Source organism: Ceratotherium simum, chromosome Y (genome assembly GCF_057802395.1).
Source record: "Ceratotherium simum simum isolate JZ-2026a chromosome Y, ASM5780239v1, whole genome shotgun sequence".
In the NCBI taxonomy this organism is placed as follows: domain Eukaryota; kingdom Metazoa; phylum Chordata; class Mammalia; order Perissodactyla; family Rhinocerotidae; genus Ceratotherium; species Ceratotherium simum.
The window spans coordinates 5,924,540-5,941,067 of NC_141941.1; the positions used below are offsets into that span (position 1 = coordinate 5,924,540).

Consider the following 16,528-nt stretch of genomic DNA (forward strand, 5'->3'; position numbering starts at 1 on the left):
CTCTCCAGTTACAAAGAGAATGAGGTATAGATTTAAATTCCTGCATAATGATATTCAATTAAAGGCTATTAGGGATGATCCTAAAGAGAAGATTTGGAAGTCTTAAAACACATACACCTTAAGCACATTCTCGTCTGAAAGCCTGAAATTATGTCACCACCATAATATATATTTTTCTTAGCTCACAGGCAGGCACATACCACGTACTCGGTATATTTGCTGAAAGAAAAACTGAATATGGGAATTTTCATAGTGGCACCCTGAAGATGGATAAAATGAAGATGAAATAAATAATGGGACTGAATTGAAAAAGTTAACCATAGTGGTCATTTTACATTTTCAGAGGTGATGGTCTTTGTTGGCAGATTCTACATGCAATGTGTCAGCATTCCTAAGAAGGCAAATTGAGAGAAAAGCTTGGAATTGAAGATCTCTGCTGTAACACACTTATTTCTCTCAGTTTGATGCTACTAAAATATAATACCTATTTGGTTTTCAAATATAATGGAGACGTTTAAAAATCATACTGTGCTCTTCAAACTGTTTATGTAAAACTTATGTAAGTTATTCTGTTATAAATTCATTTCTTGGCCTCTTAGTTATTTCCTGTTATTTTAGTTTTCAGACAAGATGAAATTCAATCACTTAAAAAGAAATTTACGTCTAGGCCACTACACAAACCCAGAATTCTGAAATTACTTTTCTTCTTGGCTTCTGTGGAAAAATGTGTCAAGTTCATTCTTTCATATAGGTCCAGAAGTATGACCAGAATGTTGGGATTGTTATTGGCCATTCTTTAGAAGCTCCTAATATTAGACTGTGAGGTATGGACACCATCAGACTGTGCAATTTGTAAACTAGCAAGGTAAGAGGAGAGGGCTTAACTCTCATCTGAGACTGAAAAGAGCATAATTAATTCAACAGGGTGGGTGTTGATTGTGGCCACTGAAATCATATGCGTAGAAGTGTGATTTTAGCATCAAGCATAATCTATAGATACATAGAATCATCTTTTAAGTGTCTATATGACTTGTGGTCATGACAGATGGGAAGAAGAAGAAAAAGTATTCAGAAGAGAGTGTAGCTGCGTATAGATTAGTTCAATATATCGCGTGGTGTAACTGCTTTGTTCGAACATCCTGGAATTGATTTGCATACTTAGTTAATGTGCAATTCAGACATGGCAGCCACGGCTATAGACCTCCCCTCTTTTAAAGGGTTTGGATATATAACTACTGTCAAAAAATAGGATGTTCAAGGTAGCAACGAGGGTTTGAAAAAATTCATCCTGGACGACTGCATCTCCATCCTCCGTTTCGTGCCTCACTTTTTTGGCCATCGTTTACTTGTGGTGTTAGGTCAAGGAGCAGATACGCACATGAAGTAGAATTTCCATTTGAATTTTTGATTTCCAGCCCCAAACTGGAAATCATCCAAGTATCCATCTTTAGAAAAATAAATTCTCGTATATTCATGCAATAGATAATTATAGCGAACACCTCAAAGGGATGGATAATGTGGAGGAATCTTATCAATCTGACAATAAGCACAGAAGAACATAAAGACGTGGCTTTTATGTTTCAATCAGACAGCAGGAATCTTCTGACCAAATAAATTCTAAAGATAAGCTTACGTGAGTATAGTTGTGTAATACTGCAGGGGATGGGAGAGCCAGGCAAGCAAAGTACAGTGGAAGGATGCACATGAGGAGAACTGCAAAGGCCAGCTCTCTGGTCATTCTGAACCTTTTGACCAGCATGCTGAGGAGAGGTCAGGAGAGCATTCATGGGAATGTACCTGCACGTCATTTTTACCACACAGACCAGGCCATCGCCATGAACCACGAGAGCCTCGTCTCCTGTGTGCACCTGGGAGCTCAATGGCATCCACAGACTGTCCCCTTGGAAGGAAGCTAAAATGTTAATACATCAGTATTTGGCTGAAAATTTAGTCCTAATGATCACCTGTTTAACCTGCTGTATACAACAGACTTGTCAACCTGGCTAGTACCTAAATCTATATAGGGCTATGTAATTTATCCTTAGCTGAAATTGTCTAAGTTCAGTGTTTTTGATGATCTCAATGATCATTCCAAAACTGTTCTCTTATTATTATGCATAGTGCTATGCAGTGATTTTGCTTCTTGTTTTATATTTTCTTCCTAGGATTTATAAATTCATAGAATATTACTACTAAAGGTAAGTTAAGAGATCATCTCCAAATTCATCCTTTTTCAGGTAAGGAGACTTATATTCAGAGAGGCTACACCAACAATTCTAAAATGCAAAGGTTGTTTATAGCAGAAGATATCTCACTTTCTCAGACTTTGTTAAATGGCAAAAAGGTGTATTAATGGCTTTATGGGTTTATTTCCATTATAAGACTCAGGCTCTGTTTTGTTAATCACGTCTAAATTGGATTCTTTGAAGATTTTCATTAAGTTCAGATTACACACAACTCACACTAATATTTTCAATGTCAGAAGCTATAGAATATTTAAATTTCAAAACATCAGAATTCTCACATACTAAAATCACATTTTTAATGCTTTTTAAATGTTGCCTTAGAATTATATTTCATATATTAGAAATTATAGTCTTCATAAAATGTTTAGTCTTGTTTTTCATTTAACACTTGATCAGCATCATTTTTCATAATACTAAATGTGTTTAAGAATTATAAATTATAAGTTAGTGGTTGTCTTTTGATGAACATACCAAAACCTCATCTATTAATCCCTTTTGTGAGCACTTCACAATTTTTACTGCTATGAATATTTCCATGCACATAGCCGTGATTTGTTAAGACGTAATTTCCTCTTGACAAAAGTTTAGAAGGCAGGTTGTTGGGATTAATGTTTCAAGAATGAAAACAACATTGTGACACCAGAACCGATAGGTAAGGAGAGGCCTTATAGTGGGTCCCCTCTCATCCCCCTACAGTCGTGGGACCTCAGCAAGTTACTAAGCCCTCTGAACTTGGTTTTCTTGTTATTATAGTGAGTGAAGCCACACCTACCTAACAGGAATGTTACTAGGACATTTACACTAAAATATTCTATCCGGTGGCAAAATATGGCAAATACACCATTAATGATGTTTAACACTTTCTTTATGGGTCTTGACATTCCTTTCCAAAAGTGTTATGGTATTTTCCTCTCCTACCGTCCACCTGAAGTATATCCCTTTTTAAAATACATGGCTTATGTATAAGGCCTAAAATTATACCTTAACTTTGCTTTGATTTTGATTTCTTGCATTTTCTCTGATTTTATCCTTCTTAAGTGAATCAAGTCGTTATTAGGTTAGTAAAAAAAGGTAATGCATAAAGAGAATGTCCACCCTATCAATTGATTAAAACACCAGATAATATTTTAATGAAAATTTATCAGGCCTAAATGCCCATTAGAATCCCCAGCTGACATATCATTTCTCTAAACATATGAAGTAAGCATATAATATTGCATCCTAGACCTTTGGAATCTAGAAAAAAACAAGGGCATTTAAAACCCAGCGAATCAGAGGAGATGTTTAGGGGTTCACCCCTTGTGTTTGAGGAAGGTTGGAAATACTGTAATGATGGGGAGACATTGTACTGTGTCCGATCTGAGATATTGAGATCCGCTATGTATAATGGTAATTTCAAGAGCTGTGGCTCAGTGGTGTGAGTCAGCCAATTTCAGCAACTGTAAGAGCAGTGAGTGATGCTGATGTACCACGTGTGACTATCTGCTGCTTGAACTCAGAGCCACCAGGCCTGGTGATTTTTTAAGGGTTTTATTTTTTTTAGGGCAGTTTTAGATTTGCAACAAAATTGAGAGGGCGGTACAGAGATTTCCCATATACCTCCTGCCCCCACACATGCACAGCTTCTCCCATTTATCATCATCACTTGCCAGAATGGCACATCTTTTTCCAAGGATGAATCTACATTGCCCCATCGTAATCACCCGAAGTCCATAGTTTATCTTAAGGTTCCCTCTTGGTGTTGTATGTTCTGTGGGTTTGGACAAACGTATGATGACATATAGCCATCATTATAATATCATACAGAGCAACTTCACTGTCCTAAATATCCTCTGTGCTCTGCATATTCATCTCCCCTACCCTCTAACTTGGTGCTTTTTAGAAACGATATTTTTTTCATTAAAAGTGACACATGATGGGGCTGGCCCTGTGGCATAGCGGTAAAGTGCACACGCTCCCCTGCTGGCAGCCCAGTTCGGATCAGGGGCGCACACCTACGCACCACTCATCAGGCCATGCTGTGGCGGCGTCCCATATAAAGTGGAGGAAGATGAGCACAGATGTTAGCCCAGGGCCAGTCTTCCTCAGCAAAAAGAGGAGGATTGGCAAGGATGTTAGCTCAGGGCTGATCTTCCTCATAAAAAAAAAAAAAAGTGACACATGATAAAGAAATACAGAGAAAAAGAAGAATCAGAAAATCATCCATGCCCTCATCACTTTTAGAGTCTGTTAACACTTAGAGGTATTTCTCTCCTGTCTTTTATATAAGCATAGATTTTAAGGAATGGGCTTGTGTGTTTACATTGTGTGGTCATAGTTCTGTGTGCTTCTTAGGGCAGCAAAAGAATGGCTTGCACAGTGACCTCGAGTGAGTCAGATCATGTCTTATGTGCAGAAAATGTAATGGTAAGTATTGTAATTATTTTCCTTTTTTTGTTGTTGTTACTCTTGATATGTTTTCTTGTGGGAATATAAGGCAAAATATATTTATGTATTTAATTGGAGATGTATATACAGTGCAATATGACACATAGTTACTGATTTTACTCTTAAAATATCTAAGTGTAATTTGTAATCCTTTCCATGGTCCACCGAAAGTATTTTGTATTTTAATGTATTTAATGCAATGTGCCCTTTTCACAGAGTCATTATGTTTTAAAAAGATACAGAGACTTTAGTACTTTGAGGTAAGTTAAAGTAGAAAAATTAAGTCAGCAATCAAATGAATAATTACATATCCTTCCCTTTCTATTTAAATGTGTAAAAGTATACAAAGATTTAAGATTTTAACTTTAAATAAGAAAAATAAAATATTCTGCCCCAAGATGCTTGTGAAAACGACCATTTTTCCTTTCTGGCGCTGCCTTTTGGGTGGATGCATATTACTGTCATCTCTTAAAAGAACTAAATACAAAGTGGAAACTAAGTGAAGAGAAAGAAAATGCCACAAAAATTGCAAAGGAAGATTTATAACTTGAATATTATGAACCATGTTGCTAAACCTTGTGATCTCCGCATTCCTCAGTGTGTCCTTGGATGGAGCCTGACTGTGAATCTCAGACATCAAAGACTAATAGAATTGAGATTGGCTGACACATTTCAAAAGAATCAACTCTAGAGATCCTTAGATAAGATTATGTGAACAGGACACATTACCATTAAATCTGTCACTGACTTAAAAGTGTCTAAGTAGTGCTACAACATAATTGTTTACTAGTATTTTCCAGTGTGAAGGATGGAGGGGGGAAAATAGAAAAATAAGGAAGAAAGATTCCCTTGATCTTTTCAGGTAATGTGGAATGCTTGCTTTAATTGTATTATAATTCAACTGCATGTCTAACACTGGGATCAAGAGCTAATCAGATATTTGAAAATCTGGGTAATCTGAAACTATACCAAGGATGAGAAAGATGAGAGAGAGGTGGGGAAAGTCACCCAATTAAATAAGCAACACGCACTGGCGCTTCTACAAAATGCAGCATGGTCAAGATGATTTTATCATGGAGAAAATGTTCCAAAATCCAGAAAATAATTAGATCTTTGGAGGAGATATGGACCAAAATTGGAAATTATTAGGTTGAACCATATTTTTGCAAGGTCCTGCATTTAGAAATCAACTTTACTTATTTGTGATACTTGTTCAGTTGTATTGATTCAAGAGAATGGCCAACTGATTTGAAAAGCAAGTTCAAAAGGTGAATGAAACAGTTTCATTTTGTTTTTTAACTGAATGAAATATTTTGAAACCACTGTAATACAATTCAATTTTAACAAGGTTAACTTGTGTGTCTAATTTTGGCTTCACTGTGTTCTTAGGGAGATCCAGTCTTACAATTTGTAAATAGGCCCGATATGCCCATGATATGATTATGAGTCAATCTCAAGGGTAGATTTTAGAGATGGATTTAGTAATATCTATAACGTTTATAGAGCACTTCGTGTGTTAAGGTGAGACATCAAACATGAGGGACAGCCTTTAGCTGAAAGGAGGGATGAAGCATAGGCCGATGCTGGTGTTATAGGTATGAAGAAACATGGCCAAAAAAATCTTCATATTCATTGGACAATACGTCATGTGTGTATGGTATCAATAGCTTAGTTGCTTGGAGTCATTTTTTTCTAACCTAGTTGCACATTATGGTCAACTAAAGTTTGTTTGTAAAGATGCTCATGGAGGGGCACCACACCCAGAGATTGTAATCCAGTAGTGGCAGGGGGTGGGAAGGCTGGGGGACGATGCCTCTCCCTTTTTTAAAGCTCCCTTAGTTGATTTAAATATGCATCCAGAGCTGAAACTACTGCCTTCAGTCATAAGTAGAATCCAGTTCCATACTTAATGTCTTTTTCTGGTTTACTTCTATGAGATTAGCAAGACCTGGTTTGAGGTATAAGGTAGAAATATACAATTACTTCATAATATATTTTATAAATAACTTTGCATATTGCAATTTAATATCACAACACACGTAGTTTTTTCCCTGAGCATTTTCCCTGAGCAGCGACCCACAGTCATGGTCTGAAGAAAATGTTTCAGGCACCCCCTTCTTAAATTAATAAAAGGTGGCTATGGAATGGCAGAGGGCCCGATATTGACTTTCAACTAAGGATGTCAATGGGCTGGGTTTTGTTTCTTGTAAAGTGGCCAGTATGTGGTTTGGAGCTGTGATGATGGGAAATTTTGGTACTGTAAAGAAACCATCAAGGGAGAAGTCAAGATGGCAGCGTAAGCAGACTCTGAACTCACCTCCTCCTGCAGACACAGCCAATTTACACCTACTCGTGGAAAAATTACCCCTGAGAGAGAACTGAAAACTGAATAAGAGGAACTCCTGCAACAAAGGACAATCCTAATTGAGGTGGAAGAGGCAGAAACTCCCTTCTGGAGAGAAAAACGATGCCTTCACGAGCTGCAGTGCTTCACGGCCACCCAGGTGCAGCCCAAAGGTATGCAGCCCTCCCTGGAGGAGCGGGGGACCTGAGTCGGGGAGGGCCCCCACTGTGGGCATTTGGTGGACCCAGCACAATCGAGACAAGTGGCATAATATCCGACTTTGCCTGCTACTAAAACATTGGGAAGTACCCCCAGAAAAGCTAGTTCACAAAGAAATTAAAACCGGCTCTTAAAGGGCCCACGCACAAACTCACCCATTTCGGAAAGCAACCTAAAATCACCAGAAAGAAAGGTGCACGGTGCTTTGTTGAAAAGAGACTCACCTGATACGCTCTGAGGGCATCGCAGTGAGGGGTGAGACCTCTCCAGGAACTGGGACGTTGGTGGCGGCCATTGTTGTGGCCTGGTGTGGGCACGCTGACACAGACAACATTGGAGTTCTCCCTGGGGCCTGCTAGCCCAGGGTCTGCCCCACCCCCCACCCACTGATTTAATCCAGCTCAGCCAGGGCAGGCAGCCCACCCTAGGGACTGGCCCACCCAACAACAAGCCCTCAGGCAACTTGTGGGCCTGCATAGATTGGTGGCTGGATTCTCTGCAGCCTGGCGACTGAGCCCAATTCAGTGGGGCAGTGCGTGCACAAGGAGTGGTTGGAGAGTGTGGGGCGGTGGGGAGTTTGTGGGGCTCCCGCCGTGGAGAGGCTGGTTCCACTTCAGGAGGTTGGGGCGTGCACACGGAGCAGGACTGTGTTGACTGTGTGTGTGGACCTGTGGGCGGTGGGGCTTGTCAGCTGCAGAAGACTTGTGCTTCTCAAAGACCCACATAGGGGGTTTGCCCCACCTTCCAAAGCCTGAAACAAATGGGTGCTCCCATGCCTGAGGCCAGCCCCACCCAGGTGCAATCCTCAGAGAGCTGACAAGAGACCTAATGGCTGGAGGTTTATAGTAGTTGTAAGCCCCTGAGCCTAACAACCTGCCATGCTGGGGGCCTACTCACTTAAAAGAAATACTGCAACACAAATGTGGTATTAGAACTTGAGGCCAACCGTGCTGGGGCCTCCCACACATGATAAAGAGACTCGAGGGCCCAAAACAACTACAAGCAGCTGAGCATTACAACAGCTGGCCAGGAGCATAACTCAGCCTCCCTGGGCACCTACAGGGAGAGCAAACACACCACAACAGAAAGACACACGTAGCCCACATAGGGCTCACTCCTGGAATATTGAGAACTGAGGGAAGCACACTGCAGACCTCCTAAGGCATCACTTGTATAAGGTCACCTATCCAAGAGCAGGAGACATAGCTGACCTACCAAATACACAGACACAAGCACAGGGAAAGAGGCAAAATGAGAAGACAAAAGAATACATTCCAAGTAAGGGAACAGGACAAAATCCCAGAAAAGGAACTAAGTGAAACAGAAATGAGCAATCTACCCGACAGAGAGTTCAAACAAAGAGTGTTAAGGATGCTCACTGATCTGGGGAGAAGAATAGATGAACTCAGTGAGAATGTCAACAAAGAAATGGAAGATATAAAAAAGAACCAATCAGAAATGAAGAATACAATACTGGAAATGAAAAATTCACTAGAGGGACTCAAAAGCAGAGTAGAGGATACAGAAGAACAGATCTGCGAGCTGGACGAAAGACTAGAAGAAATTACCCAAGCTGAGCAGGTAAAAGAGAAAAGAATTTAAAGGGTGAGGACAGTCTAAGGGACCTCTGGGACAACATCAAGCGCACTAACATCCGTGTTATAGGTATCCCGGAAGGAGAAGAGCGAGACAAAGGGGCAGAAAATCTATTTCAAGAAATAATAGATGAAAACTTCCCTAACCTAAGGAAGGAAACAGACATCCAGGTACAGGAAGCACAGAGAGCCCCAAACAAGATAAACCCAAAGAGGCCCACACCAAGACACATCATAATCAAAATGTCCAGAATTAATGATAAAGAGAAAATCCTAAAAGCCGCAAGAGAAAGTCAAGTTACATACAAAGGAAACCCCATAAGGCTATCAGCTGACTTCTCAGCAGAAACCTTACAGGCTAGAAGACAGTGGCACGATATAGTTAAAGTGCTAAAAGGAAAAAACTTACAGCCAAGAATACTCTACCCAGCAAGGTTATCATTCAAAAGGGAAGGAGAGATCAAAAATTTCCCAGACAAGCAAAAATTGAAGGAGTTTGTCACCAAGAAACCAGTGCTACAAGAAATGTTAAAGGGACTGATTTAAGTGGAACAGAGAAGACCACAAATAGGAAAAATTATCTATTTCCATGATAAGAGGGTAATGGATACAAATGCACAAAAAAGAGGTTATATATGATATCAAAAACATAAAATGAGGGAGGAAGGGAGTTAAAGAGTAAAGCTTTTAGACAGAGGTCAAACTAAAGAGACCATCAATTCTGTATAGAGGATTACTAAAACAATGAGAAAATAAAAGCTAAAAAAATGGCAGTAAGTACATACTTATCAATAGCTACTTTAAACATCAATGGACTAAATGCTCCAATTAAAAGGCATAGGGTGGCTGATTGGATAAAAAAACAAGACCCATATATATGCTGCATACGAGACACACTTTAGACCTAAAGACACTCACAAACTGAAAGTGAAGGGATGGAAAAAGATACTCCATGCAAATGGCAATGAAAAGAAAGCTGGGGTACCAATACTCATGTCAGACAAAATAGACTTTAAAACAAAAACTTAAAAAAGAGACAAGGGCATTACATAATGATCAAGGAAACAATCCAGCAAGAGGATATAACACTTGTAAATATCTACACACCCAGCGTAGGAGCACCTAAATATATAAAGTAATTATTAACAGACATAAAAAGAGAAAAAGACAGTAATACAATAATAGTAGGGGAGTTTAACACTCCACTTAGACCAACGGATAGATCATCCAAACAGAAGATCAATAAGGAAACATTGGCCTTAAATGACACACTAGAACAGATGGACCTAGTAGATATATACAGAGCATTCCATCCAAAAAACGAAGAATACACGTTCTTTTCAAATGCACATGGAACATTCTCCAGGATTGATCACATATTAGGCCACTAAACAAGTCTACATAAATTTAAGAAGATTGAAATAATACCAAGCATCTTTTCTGACCACAACGGTATGAAACTAGAAATCAACTATAGGAAGAAAATCAGAAAAGCCACAAATATGTGGAGATTAAACAAAATGCTACTGAACAACGACTGGGTCAATGAAGAAATCAAAGGAGAAATAAAAAAATACCTGGAGACAAATGAAAATGAAAATACGACATGCCAGAATTTATGGGATATAGCAAAAGTGATTCTAAGAGGGAAGTTTATAGCAATACAGGCCTATCTCAACAAACAAGAAAAATCTCAAATAAACAATCTAACAATGCACCTAAAGGAACTGGAAAAATAAGAACAAACAAAGCCCCAAATCAGTAGAAGAAGGGAAATAATATAAATCAGAGCAGAAATAAATGAAATAGAGACTAAAAAAACAATAGAAAAATTTAATAAAACCCAGAGCTGGTTCTTTGAAAAGATCAACAAAATTGACAAACCTTTAGCTAGACTCACCAAGAGAAAAAGAGAGAAGGCACAAATAAGTAAATTCAGAAATGAAAGAGGAGAAATTACAACAGACACCTCAGAAATACAAAAGATTATAAGAGAATACTATGAAAAGCTATATGCCAACCAATTCGTCAGTCTGGAGGAAATGGATAAATTCTTAAAGTCATGCAACCTTCCAAAACTGGATCAAGAAGAAATAGAGAATTTGAATAGACCAGTCACCAGTCAGGAGATCAAAACAGTAATCAAAAACCTCCCAAAAAATAAAAGCCCTGGACCAGATGGCTTCCCTGGTGAATTCTACCAAACATTCAAAGAAGACTTAATACCTATCCTTCTCAAACTCCTCCAATAAATTGAGGAGGGGGGAAGCTCCCTAACTCATTCTACGAAGCCGACATTACCCTGATACCAAAACCAGACAAGGACAACACAAAAAAAGAAAACTACAGGCCAATATCACTGATGAACAGCGATGCAAAAATCCTCAACAAAATACTAGCAAATCGCATACAACAGTATGTTAAAAAGATTATACACCATGATCAAGTGGGATTTATTCCAGGTATGCAGGGATGGTTCAACATTCGCAAATCAATCAACGTGATACACCACATTAATAAAATGTAGAATAAAAATCACTTGATCATCTCAATAGATGCAGAGAAAGCATTTGACAAGATACAGCATCCATTTATGATAAAAACTCTGAATAAAATGGGTATAGAAGGAAAGTACCTCAACATAATAAAGGCCGTATATGAGAAACCCACAGCTAATATCATCCTCAATGGTGAAAAGCTGAAAGATACCCCTCTAAGAATGGGAACCAGACAAGGATGCCCACTCTCACCACTCCTATTTAACATAGTACTGGAAGTCCTAGCCAGAGCAATCAGGCAAGAGAAAGAAATAAAAGGGATCCAAACTGAAAAGGAACAAGTGAAACACTCACTATTTGCAGATGACATGATTTTATATATAGAAAACCCTAAAGAATCCACCAAAAAACTTTTAGAAGTAATAAACGAATACGGTGAAATTGCAGGATACAAAATCAACATACAAAAATCAGTTGCATTTCTATACACTAACAACAAAGTAGCAGAAAGAGAAATTAAGAATACAATCCCATTTACAATTGCAACAAAAAGAATAAAATACCTAGGAATAGGTATTTTGTTACTTAACAAAAAAGGTGAAAGATCTGTACACTGAAAACTATAAAACATTGCTGAAAGAAATTGAAGAAGACACGAAGAAATGGAAAGATATTCCGTGCTCTTGGATTGGAAGATTTAACATAGTTAAGATGTCCATACATCCTAAAGAAATCTTTATGCAATCCCTATCAAAGTTCCAACAACAGTTTTCACAGAAATAGAACAAAGAATCCTAAAATTTATATGGAACAACAAAAGACCCCAAATAGCTAAAGGAATCCTGAGAAAAAAGAACAAAGCTGGAGGTATCACACTCCCTGATTTCAAAATATACTACAAAGCTATAGCAACCAAAACAGCATGGTACTGGCACAAAAACGGACACACAGACCAATGGAATAGAATCGAAAGCGCAGAAATAAACCCACACATCTATGGACAGCTAATCTTTGACAAAGGAGCCAAGAACACACAATGGAAAAAAGAAAGTCTCTTCAACAAACAGTGTTGGGAAAACTGGACAGCCACATGCAAAAAAATGAAAATACACCCTTACCTTACACAATACATAAAAATTAACTCAAAATGGATTAAGGACTTGAATGTAAGACCTAAACCTATGAAACTTCTAGAAGAAAACATAGGCAGTACGCTCTTCGACATTGGTCTTAGCAACATATTTTCAAGCACCATGTCTGACCAGGCAAGAGAAACAATAGAAAAAATAAACAAATGGGACTACATCAAACTAAAAAGCTTCTGCACAGCAAAGGAAACCATCAACACAATGAAAAGACAACCTAACGATTGGGAGAAGATATTTGCAAACCATACATCTGATAAGGGGTTAATCTCCAAAATATATAAAGAACTGATGCATCTAAACAACAAAAAAACTAACAACACAATTAAAAAATGGGCAAAAGATCTGAACAGATGTTTCTCCAAAGAAGATATACAGATGGCCAACAGGCACATGAAAAGATGTTCAGCATCATTAAATATCAGGGAAATGCAAATCAAAACTACAATGAGATATCACCTCATGCCCGTCAGAATGGCTATTATTAACAAGAGAGGAAACAACAAGTGTTGGAGAGGATGTGGAGAGAAGGGAACTCTCATACACTGCTGCTGGGAGTGCAAACTGGTGCAGCCATTATGGAAGGCAGTATGGGGATTCCTCAAGAAATCAAGGATAGAACTGCCATATGATCCAGCTATTCCACTGCTGGGTATTTATCCAAAGAACTTGGAAACACCAGTGTGTAAAGATACATGCGCCCCTGTGTTCATTGCAGTGTTATTCACAATAGCCAAGATTTGGAAGCAACCTAAGTGCCCATCAAGGGACCAATGGATAAAGAAGATGTGGTATATATACACAATGGAATACTACTCAGCCATAAGAAATGATGAAATCCAGCCATTTGTGACAACATGGATGGATATTGAGGGTATTATGCAAAGTGAAATAAGTCAGAGGGAGAAGGTCAAATACCATATGATCTCACTCATTAAGTAGTAGATAATAACAACAACAAACAAAGACATAGAGACAGAGATTGGATTGGTGGTTACCAGAGGAGAAGGAAGGAGAGAGGAGGGCGAAAGGGATAATTCAGCATGTGTGTGATGATGGGTTGTAATTAGTATTTGGGTGGTGAACGTGATGTAATCTATGCAGAAATAGAAGTATAATGATGTACACCTGAAATTTATACAATGTTAAAAACCAATGTTAGTGCAATAAACAAAAAATTAAAAAATTTAAAAAAAAAGAATTTAACATAGAAGACCTGTTTCAGGAAGGAGTTACTATCATATGATGGCTGTACTATAATGTAAAATAGATGTTACAATAGAAAAGGCACCACAAGCCCATCTTATCAAAAATTCTGTCTCTCCCAGGCCACATTCTCTAGCTGGCCCTGCAAAGAGTTGCCAGACAAACATTTACATTTATAAGGGAAATCTCCATTTGTAAAGGTGTCTCCTCCTCTGTATTGGGAAGGGAGGGTTGGCCTTATCTGTGGAAACTCTTATCAGTACTGAAGGAGAAGAATGAAATCTGCATACCCTTGATTACCGTAATTTCTGTCTCCCTCCCCACCCGCAATGTGCTCCTTGTCTTTAGCTGAAGATAATATTTAAGATGAGAATCTCTGCCATTGTGTTGAGAAACTCAGTTTCCCTGGTTTCTCCCACATATACATGTTATTAAACTTGATACTATTTTCTCCTGCTAAAAAAAAAAAAAAGAAAGAAAGAAAGAAACCATCCTTCTGCTTCGTAACAAGCCAGGAATGTATAAATACTCAAAAACCAAAAACAGTTTAATATGATGTCTTAAAACAAATACCAAGAGGAGCATCTTCTCTCTGTTGCCTTCCACTTGTTTAAATTAATGTACACAGCAACGATTAAAGTAAATTAACATGCAGAAAGAGAGGACAGGAGGAAAGCTATCAACCAAACGTTGACAGTGTGTCCAGAAATGGTAGATGTATAAAACACATAGTCATAGTCACCCTGGCGCCTAGGTGGTTCTAGTCCCTGTTTAGGGAGACACCCTATGCAGTCAGCTCTATACATTCACTTATTCGGCCATTTATTAATCCATGTATGTATTTGCATTCATTTCCTATTGGTGCTATAACAAATAAACACACAGTGGCTTACAACAACACAAATTCATTATCTTACAGTCCTAGAGGTTAGGAGTTTGGAATCGGTCTCACTGGGCTAAAATCCAGGTGTTGGTAGGGCTGCATTCCTTCCAGAGGCTCTAGGGGAGAATCCGTTCCCTTGCCGTTTTTAGATTCTAGAGGCCCGCTGTGTTCCTAAGCTCGTGGCCCCTTCCTCCATCCTCAGAGCGCATCACTCCAATCTTTGCTCACCACTTCACATCCTTTTTCCACCCTTGACCCTCCGCGTCTGTCTCCCAAAGACCCTTGTGATTACGTTGGGCCCACACAGATAATCCTGGATAATTTTGCCATCTCAAGATCCTCAACATAATTACTTCTGCCAAGTCCCTTTTGCCATATAAGGAAAGAAATTCACTGGTTTCTGGGACACGTCTTGGGATATGGACATCTTTGCCAGGGGACATTATTCTGTCCACAACAATATTCTATAGGCACTTACTAAGCACTTTCTATCTAATAAGTATAGTCATTTTTACTGATTAACTTTTGAGCTTAAAAAGTACACATATTTTTCCATTTGACATTTTCTTTTTATTCTCCATAAGTAAGGTGAGAATTTTAGCACCCTTCTTTTCACTCCAATTCTTATCTGACCTTCTATCTCTTGAAGATATATATATGTTTTAATTGTCAATTGTCAAATGTTTGGGGCATCTAGATTTTGTTCTGGAAATACAGTTAGATCTTTTGTGCTTTTTCTATAAGTGGATTCTAAAACGGGAAAAATGAGAAAAAAGCATTCATGCGGCTACAGCCTGACTTTGCTGGGATCTAAGCTCTTTTGCTTGGTGAGCCCCTCCCACCGTAATAGATATTTTGCCCCTCAAAAATTTTTTTTTTGCATGTGAGAGGAAAAATTAAAAATTTTTATTTGACCCTAAATATGTGTTTTTTTCTTCTGATTTTAAAGGAAATCAATGCATTTTTGTGGGCCCCTGGAAATACACTGAGCCCCCGGGCACTGTGTCCACCATTGGCTTTGCCATTCATACCACTATAGCTACATGAAAACTGTTAATGCCTCAGAATACACCACTTACCTTCTGTAGGTTTCTCATGAACTGTGCCTAGCATCCCACGAAAGAGTTATCAGAGTTAAAGTCTCTGCACGGATGCTTTCTAGTCTTAGCATGTCACCATTTAGTTCACTTCATATTTGAAACTTAACAGTTGTCTTTCATACAATTCTTAGTTGGCAGTAGGCCTTTTTCTGGAATTTCTAATGGTCTTTGTTTCTTGTGAGAATAAGCATGTGCTTTCTAAAGCATACACTAAATTATTTATCCTTTTTGTTCATTATATGAATTTCATGGAATCCATTCCATTTTTCTTCTATTTTTTTTTCTTAAAGGTCTGTGAATTTTTAGTCCTAATTTGGACTGCTTGCTTCTCAGATGTCGTTTTTTTTAAGACTCCTGGGTTAGTTCAACCATTCCTTGAAACCCATATTCTCTTCTTTATATCTGTCCCTTGTTTTCCTGAAATATATCTTTAAGTTATGTCATCAAGAAGACTATGTAAGACCTAAGTTTTATGAAGTCTGAATATGTTTAGCCTTTGCCTCAAACTTGATTAATAGTGGGACAGGGTTCGTATCATTTTTCCTAAGAACTCTGAGATAGTGCTCTTTGCTCTGCACCCACATCACATATGAAATGTCTAAAGCACACCTTAATCTCATTCATTTGTGGAAAATCTATACTATTATATATCCCACCATTTATGAAGTTTATTTTATTCTTGGTATTCTGAAATTTCATAAGAACGTGAGTCCTTTTTTGTTTATTTTACCTTTGACCTAAAACCACATGTTTCTAATTTTATATTTTTAAAGATAATTTATTCCCTTTTGTTTTATTTTTCTAAAAGTCCTACTGGAGGGATGTAAGCTCCTTGATTGAGCAATTTGATCGCTTATATTTCAAA

The 16,528-nt window shown here is 38.2% G+C and overlaps 1 long non-coding RNA gene across 1 annotated transcript in view; it reads left to right on the forward strand.

Moving 5' to 3' along the window:
- Positions 1–2,163: 2,163 nt before the first annotated feature.
- LOC147911629 (uncharacterized) overlaps positions 2,164–16,528 on the forward strand; it is a 92,286-nt gene continuing 77,921 nt past the window's right edge. The window contains exons 1-2 of the long non-coding RNA XR_015550808.1: positions 2,164–2,198; positions 4,581–4,652. This is a non-coding gene — a long non-coding RNA (uncharacterized LOC147911629). The remainder of the gene's footprint in view (positions 2,199–4,580; positions 4,653–16,528) is intronic.